We start from the raw sequence: 9,362 nt of genomic DNA, 5'->3' as shown, positions 1-9,362 counted from the left end.
CATGAAATTATCTTTTTGCCCTTGCCCTCTACCTGGGATTTCATCCCAATGTTAAGTCATACCTTTATTCAGAATGAAATACATTTCAAGTCCAATGTATGGAATAGGTTTATTAACAAAGATTCTTCCATGGACTCAATGCAACCAAAAATAAATAAATATATAAATTTATTTTAAAAATTAAAAAGATTCTTCCATGGTTCCCTCCATTACTGTGAAATTAGTATGCATGATTACTATATAATTTAGAGGATGCTGACATGGGTGCTGTAATATTTAGCCCATACAGTATTTTGTATGTTTACAAACTACTAAAGAAAGTAACTGTCATAGCTTGGAAGCATTTTGAGGATTTAAAATTTCTAACAGAATAAATTTAAGCTGGCCCAGAATTCAGGTGTTAACAATAACACACTCCACCCAGCTCCCAGGAAGGGACAAGTCGTTAAGAACATGGGCTCCGGGGCCACGTTCTAATCCCAGCTCTTCTTCTCACTAGCTCTGTGACTCTGGGCAAGTTACTTAAGTGTTATGAATCTCAGTGTCACCATCTATAAAAATAGGACTGGTAACACCTACCTTTCAGGGTTGTGGTAAGAATTAAATGAGCTCATATATAGGAAGCACTCATGTCTGTGCCTAACACAGCAGCTGTTCAACATGTGTCACTGCCCTGCCTCAGGCTCTGATTCGAAGTGTGTCACTTGACTTCTTTGTGCCTCACTGTGTCCAACCTGTAAGCCTGGTGAGATATAATAATGCGTGCGAGCGCTGTAAGGGTAAGAACAATTATGTGGAAACTTAAAAGAAACAACACACACACAAACTCTCCTAACCTCAGTGCCTGCTGGAGTGTAGTGAACTTAAGGCCCACTCAGGACCACCTGTTAATATCACCAAATGTGTGACCTGTGGTAGACCTTTTTCCAAGGTGAGACAAATGTGTATATTTGATATAAGGAAAAGCAAAACCAGAGAAAGGAATGAGTGAAGGGGCAGGAGACAAAGAATAAAGAATGGTATGGAGAGGGGCACTGAGGAGGCCCACACTACAGGGGGAGTGGTGCTCTTCCAGGAAAGGGGCCCTGTCCCTCCAGCTGGCAGGGAAGGAAGAAGGAAACTGCAGGCCCACTGCAGTTGGGGGGTTTGCAGAGGGGCAGGGGAGCTGAGGAATTTGAAGACAGCTATCTCTATCCCATGACATTTAGACTTTTTGTGAGTGTGGGCCCTCTCCCTGGTGAATGCAACCATGACTGTGCTCCACTTGCCCTGTACCCCTTGTCCTTCTATGTTTCTCCAAATGGTCAGATATAGTCTACCATAGGAGTCTACTATTTCAGGGTGCCAACCAGACATCTCTCCTGGTAAAGAGACTCTCATCATACTTAGTAATTTCTCAAGTGAAATATAGTTTTCAAGGCAGTACAGTAATACCAGTCAAAGTGAGTTATATTTTGTTTTTATAGTGTTTCCTGTTTTAACTAAATGCTTGGGTTTAAAAAAAAAAAAAAGAGGGCTTCCATGGTGGCACAGTGGTTGAGAGTCCGCCTGCCGATGCAGGGGACACGGGTTCGTGCCCTGGTCCAGGAAGATCCCACATGCTGCGGAGCAGCTGGGCCCGTGAGCCATGGCCGCTGAGCCTGCACGTCCAGAGCCTGTGCTCTTCAACGGGAGAGGCCACAGCAGTGAGAGGCCTGCGTACCGCAAAAAAAAACAAACAAAAAATAAAAATAAAAATAAAATTTAAAAAAAAGAATGTGACAAGTGCTCTATTTCTGCCTCAGGAATTGATCAGAAAGAGACCCAAGGTCCAGAGCTGCCAGAGAGGAAGGTATACTAACTCTCTAGGGCTGAATAGCTAACCAGCCTGAAATGCTCAGAGAGGTTCAAAGCAGAGACTATGTAGTAGGTTTAATCCTCACAGAGCCAAGGATCTCCTTGGAGCAAATGTTCACCTACGGAAAAGGATCCTGCTTACACTCTCCGTTCACCCTTCTTGCAGCTGGCCTGTCCCCAGACTTGGCTCCTGGCTAAACCAGACGGACAGATGGATACTGCTGCGTCCTGACTGCAGCCCACGTGCAGTCAGGTCCTTCCTTCCCCCACCAGACCCCCTTCACCAGCCCTTCCATCCCTCTTTTCTTTGGGCAAGTTCTGCCCACCGTGTCTGTAAGCCTTAGAGTAATGAGGAAGAGACACTAGGAAAGGCTACCACTGAACTTGGGCGGGCTGCAGGGCCAGAAGAGCCGGCAAGGGGAAGCAGGGGGAGGTCAGAACACAGGCGGACGCAGAGCCGGATGCGACCACGTGTAGCAAGCGTCCGGTCGTCCCCTCCCCCACCTCGCTTGCCTTCCCAACTCCCCGCCCAGGGGGCAGCTTGGCGCAGTAAGCAGTTTTCTCTACTGCAGGGGATAAATCGGGTTTTCGGACATTCCACGTACCCCTCTTACCTTCGTAACCTATAAACCTTCTTACAAACCGCAGGCAGTTAACGAAAAAATCAGCTTAGGGTCCTCATCGCAGCCGCTGCGGAGAGTAACTTCCTCGTGCGTCCAGCGCCTCTACTCCGGGGACAGACGCGGCAGGACGCTGGGCTCCCCCGGGCGCTGGCTGGCCAGACACCGGGCAGCTTGTCTCCGGAGCCCTTCCCCCAACTTTGTCTGAGCGCTTCTCTAGAAATCTTCCGCTAAAGCACTCATTGCGCTAAGGCCCGGCACCTTACCCACCCACGAGACCCCTCCGCGCGACCCCACCCCCTGCCTGCTCTCCTCACCCTCCCATTGGTGGATTTGGATAAATCTCCTAAATCACTTAGAAATTCGCAGTACTGTAGCATAAACAGCGCTACCTCTATAGGGGTAGACTACAACCAAAAGAATAGTTTTCTAATGGTAGAATTGCAGGCATCAGATCCATAATGGATTGGACGACTGGGAGATGAAGAGCGGGGTGGCTTCCTCAAATCGCAGCGTTGAAGGATGTACACGTATGTGCTGTAAAAACTTACTTTAACAGAATAAAATTTACAGCAAAGTGAATCTACATTTTCTGACGCTTGATTTGTATGCTTAATAGTAACTGGGCTTAAATGGAAAGCACTTTATAGTCAACATTTCAGTTATTTATTCAAAGCATAATATGCCTATTATGTGCAAGGCAATGCATCAACCCCAGTGAGTACAGCAGTAAGTTAAACAAGAACCAGTAACTAACATAACAGCAAACATTGTCAGCCTGACCAAGGTTCAAAGCACAGATCTGCCACTTATAAGCTGTGTGAATTTGGGCCAGTTACTTAATTGCTCAGTGCCTCATTTTTCTCATCTGAAAAAATGTCCATAACAATTGTACCTACCTCACTGGATTTTGATAAAGACTAAAGAAGTTAATGCATGCAAAGTGCTTAGAAGTGAGTAAGCACACACTCAATAAATGTTAGCTATTATCATTCAAAAACAATTGTATATACTGTGTGTATATACACACGTGCATATATACCTTTTTTTAAAAAAGAGATCTTTATACAATGTGTAAAATAAATAAGCTACAAGGATATATTGTACAATACAGGGAATACATCCAATATTTTATAACTTTAAATGGAGTATAATCTATAAGCGTTTTGAATCACTATGTTGTACACCTGAAACCAATAAAGTATTATACATCAACTACACCCTAATGAAAAAAAATTAATCCACTAAAAAAAAGAAAAGAAGAGAGATCCTTTGCTTCCCATTCTAAAGACTTGAGCAGGTAAGTGCTTGACTCAAATTGTGGGCTTCCTAACTGCTCTAATGGCTCTTGAGCAAAATTGGAGTGCAAACCACTGCTTCAGGTTTCTAGGCCTGCACTGGGCTAGCAAGTGAAACCAGGCCAGAGAGTGCTTTTGGGTCTCTTCTCCCTTTCTCTCCTCTTAATCCCCTCTTATTCAGAAAGCCAGCTCTACTCCTTTCCTCACCTTTTCTTCCCCTTTCTTCTCCTTCCCGTGCCCTTCTGCTCCTTTATCATTTCTCATCTTGGCATCTTTTGTTGTGCCTAGCCCAGAGCCAGGTGTCCAATAGGAGCTCGATAAATATTTGATGAATTGAATCGAATCCCACCTTGTCTACTGAAAGGAAAAGGGCATATCTTTGCTCACCAGCACCCTCACCTGCTCTGAGCATCCAGGCGAACTCATTTAAAGCAGGTCTGTCATTTGAGAAAGCAGAACCCTGAGGGGTGACGAGAAAAAAGAAAGTAAGGAAGCTATAATGTAATTATTTAGCCTTAACACTTCTATATATATTTAATCTGATAAACCATGTCCTTCTCTACAAGTGAAATCATTACATTTGTAAGAGGGGAAAAATATCCCATATTATAGAAAAGGTTAGACTCTTCAACAGGAAAGTCAATAAATGAATATGTCATAGGTGATAAGAAATATTGTTGAATTAAATAAGAGCTGAAACCAAGATAATCTTTGCTTAACTTTGTTACCAGCAAACCAAATCACCACAAAGTGAAATCTCTAGAAATTTGTCAAATATTCTCATTTCAGACCAAAGAAAGGATTTCTGAGAGGCTACAGCGTTAGCTCTCAGAAATAACATGTATTAAAATCACTTGGAAAAATACATAAACAAATAAAATCACTTGGCCGTTAGGGCTGATTTGGTTCCATTAGCCATGTTCTTCAGGTGTGCTTCCCAGGCCTCTAGGCCTGTGTTAGAGGCCATGAGGGATAGACATAGCCCACGCCCTCGACAGTATGTGACCTAATGGAAAAACAAGGCTCACAAAGTCAGAATACACAACCATGGGCTTTGGTAATTCTAGAAAAGCAGAGGATCTTCTTGGTAGTTAAGGAAGGAAGAGAAGGATAATTTAATTAATGCATAGAATTTTAATCACCTGAGAGGAGGTGGGGGCTGCAGCATGAAAAGAGGAATGAGCAAAATATGTGTCCGAGGCCCAGGCAGGCCTGGCTGGAAGGGACTGTGGTGCCGAAGTCAGTGGAGATCAATAGGTCCAGAAAGATAAAGGGATGGAGCCATTCCTACTGTATTTTTATACTTTTTGGCAGTATTATACCTTTTTTTTTTTTTTTTTTCGGTACACAGGCCTCTCACCGCTGCGGCCTCTCCCGTCGCAGAGCACAGGCTCTGGACGCACAGGCCCAGTGGCCACGGCTCACGTACCTAGCCGCTCCGTGGCATGTGGGATCTTCCCAGACCGGGGCACAAACTCATGTCCCCTGCATCAGCAGGCGGATTCTCAACCACTGCACCACCAGGGAAGCCCTAAACATTATTATTAAATAGAAAAAAAAAGAAGGGCCTGGAGTTGTAGTGCTGGGATGAGGGGTTTGATCTAGTTCCCTTAACAAGAGGCAGCTAGTGAAGAGTTTTTCATGAGATGTTTCTGGAAGTGAACTTTAGCAGCTGTGTGTAGGATGGATTTTAGGGTGTAATAACTTGGAAGCTGAGGGAGACTGCTATAGTCATCCAGATGGGAGGTGCTGAGTCTCTGTACTAAGTCAGGCTACACTGCACTTTGCAAGAGTTTCTCAAAATGTGCACAGGGGCCCATGTGCAACGTAATCATCTGGGGTGATTGTAACACATGCAGGTGCCTGAGCCCCACCCCACACTTACAGAATCAAAATCCGAGGCGGGTAGGGCCCAAGAATATCTGGGTTTTTAACAAGCACCCCAGTGATGCCCGTGAAAATTTGAGCCCTACTACCAGGCATCAACTCAAATTCCAGATGAATTAGTTGAAGGTCAAAAAAAAAATCAAATCATAAAAGCCCTCAAATAAAATATAGATGATTATACATCTGAAATTTGGAGGCAGGAGAACTTTAGCAGTGGGAAAAAACCACCACATACGTAGATTTTACTACATAAATCTGAAAAAGTTTTATTTATTTATTTTTTTGCTGTACGCGGGCCTCTCACTGTTTTGGCCTCTCCCGTTGCGGAGCACAGGCTCTGGACGCGCAGGCTCAGCGGCCGTGGCCCACGGGCCCAGCCGCTCTGCAGCACATGGGATCCTCCCGGACCGGGGCATGAACCTGTGTCTCCTGCATCGGCAGGCGGACTCTCAACCACTGCGCCACCAGGGAAGCCCTGAAAAACTTCTATATGACAAAAATATAATTAAATTCAATCATAAACAAACAGAAAAATATATACGACTATGGCAAAAGGTCATTTTCTTTATTGTATAAAGAGCTATATAAAATGATAAGAAAAACCTGATGACCACAATAGAGACCTTGGCAAAGACATGGAGAGGTAATTCTCAGGAAAAGAAACATAACTGGTCAAAAAATGCTTTGTTCTACCTCACTAATAATGACAGAACATGCAAACTACATATCAAGTAGATAATACTATTTTATCTATAAAGTTGATGGAGATTTTAAAAAGAATCGATATTCCTCAAAGTAGACCATGGACAGTGAGGCAGACGCTCTCATGCATTGCTGGTGGGATTGTAAATTGATACAAACTTCCTGGAAAGCAATTAGAATCCAGAGCCTTTAAAATTTTTATACTATTTGCCCCAGAAATTCCACCTCTAGGCATCTATTCTAAAGAAATAGAGATGTGAACAAAGATATATACCCAGAGGCTCTCAAAGTTAAAAATAAGAAACCATCTTCAAGGTCCAATATTAGAAAAATAGGGAATGGTTAACGTAAAATATGGTCTGTCCATAGACTATTAGAGAGACACTAAAAATTATGCTCATAGTATGGTGTTAGAAGTCAGGATGGCATTACCTTTCTGGTGCAGGGGGTGGCTGGCAGGGGGTATGAGGAGGCTTCTGAGGTGCTGGTAGTATTCTATTTCTTCATCTGGGTGCTGGTTATAAAGATGTATTCACTTTGTGAAAATGCATTTTTATACTCTTCATATGTGTGCTTTTCTGTATGTGTTATACTTCAATAAAAAATGTAACTTAGGGCTTCTCTGGTGGTGCAGTGGTTAAGAATCCACCTGCCAATGCAGGGGACACAAGTTCGAGCCCTGCTCTGGAAGATCCCACATGCCGCGGAGCAACTAAGCCCGTGCACTGCAACTACTGAGCCTGCACTCTAGAGCCCGCGAGCCACAACTACGGAGCCCGAGTGCCACAACTACTGAAGCCCATGCACCTAGAGCCTGTGCTCTGCAACAAGAGAAGCCACCCAATGAGAAGCCCACACACTGCAATGAAGAGTAGCCCCTGCTGGCTGCAACTAGAGAAAAGCCGGCGTGCAGCAACAAAGACACAACACAGCCAAAAATTTAAAAATTAATTAATTAATTTTAAAAATTTAACTTAAAATTGTGTCTTTGAAAAGTTTATAATGACATAGAAATATGTGTAGAAGGCAACCTTAAGTGAAAAGGGCAAGATAAAGAATTGTGCATTCAGTATGATTTTAAATTTGTAAAGAAAAAAATGCATTGGAAGGCAATATGCCAGCTGTTTACAGTGGTTGCTTCTAGAGAGTGGGCTTGGGGTGATCATTTGCAGTTTTTTTCCATTTCTGTACTTTCTAATTTTTTATACAATGGACAGTCATTACATTGAAAATTAGGGGGGAGAGAAAAACACTTAAAATATCAGAGGAAAAAAAGTGACTTGATGAATCTTGGTGAAGCTCCCATAGTCCAGTATGTGGAACTGATAACTAGATTTCATCAGTTCCCCTGGAAGTGATTTAGAGTCTGCGGGACTAACTTACACTAAGCAGATTAATAGGAGACTGGCTTACAAGCCAAATGCCAGTGAGGAATACAGCACCTACTGACTGACATATTCTTATCTCCTGTACAAGGTTGTACCTACCATTAATGTACCTGAGAAACCAAACTAACGATAATTTGTAATTTGAATATATGGAGCTGAATGGTTTTGAGGGAGCTCTTTTGCTGGGTTATTTGTAACACATTTTACCAGATCAGTGTTCCTGTTACTTGAACAATGCTGGATAAACACTGACGCTCCAATGTTCTTTTTCCACCATCTCTAACTAGTTGCCAGAATCGTCTGTCATTACAATATTAACTGCCTCGTAGCCTCATTACATGTCACAGTTGCCAAGGTAACAGCTCATCTTACATGAATTACATTCCAGGTTGGTAGCTCCCAGGTGAGATATATGGAAGCATCTTAATCTCATCTGCAGTATATCTACAAATTATATTTACAAGAAGCCACTTCAGGGAAGAGCCACAGATGGCTAGTTTCATCCACTGTGACCTTTTATTTTTTTAAATTTTCAATTGAAGAGTCTATCATTTCCTGATTTATGTGTCTAATTTTTTCTAAACTCTACCTCTTAGGTTTAGAGATACACATTACTTTTGGGGCCCTTCGGTTCCCTGATAAACATTAAGGGTTTTTGACAATAGTACTTAGGAGAATGGCACTGGCACTTACTTAGGGAAATCAGGGAATCTTTTGGGAGAGGGAGATGATAGTGCAACATCGAGTGAAGGTCCAGTGGGCATGTAGAGAAAGAGTTAACATAATAGGAAAGCTCTTATGTTGGAGGTGGGAGGAATTACCCTGGAAACTGTCACCAAACTACCTACCTACCTTTATGTTCTGGTTTCTAGGGTAACACAGATATTTACTACCTCACATTTACATGGCTGGTGCTAATGTTCATTTTCTGACTTAATAAGGTCTCAACCCTTTGCTTTTTATAGTGTTGAAATTTGCAATTCAATGTCAGTAGCATCCCAGCAATGACAGTCATCCCTTAGATCTAGATGTAGAGAAATAACATGGGGACACCTATCCCATGTCCTGATCTACATTGGAATGCCATCAGTACATGAACCTTGGCTTCATGCTTGGGACTCAGCACCGAGGGCACAAATTCTACAAATTACCTAGAGGCTAAAATTTCAGTCCTTCCCAAATCACCATCCTCAGCAAATGCTCAATAATAAAGAGACTCATCTCTACTTTGTTTCCTGATGCTATGCACCTGGATCTCTTTTAAGAGCCATTATTAGGCTGAATGGAATGGTAGAACTAGACTGCTTTTAGGCATGCCCCCACTTTTATGTTCCATGATTCTGTGAAGAAACTGGTAGATGAAATACTTTCTGCCCCATTCCCATTGATTTGTTTAAGATACACTATTTGGTTTCTGATCTTATAATTAGGATCTTTCCCAGAGGAACCCAATCACATTGGAAATGAAAGTTGATTATCCAGAACAGCCAATATAATAATAATAATGAGTATCCAGGGCTTCCCTGGTGGTGCAGTGGTTAAGAATCCGCCTGCCAATGCAGGGAACACGGGTTCAGGCCCTGATCCAGGGAGATCCCACATGCCGCGGAGCAACTAAGCCCGTGTGCCAC

The sequence above is a fragment of the Kogia breviceps genome, chromosome X (genome assembly GCF_026419965.1).
Source record: "Kogia breviceps isolate mKogBre1 chromosome X, mKogBre1 haplotype 1, whole genome shotgun sequence".
Lineage (NCBI taxonomy): Eukaryota > Metazoa > Chordata > Mammalia > Artiodactyla > Physeteridae > Kogia > Kogia breviceps.
The sequence above is the reverse complement of the archived record's forward strand: the minus strand, read 5'-3'. Positions refer to the sequence as shown.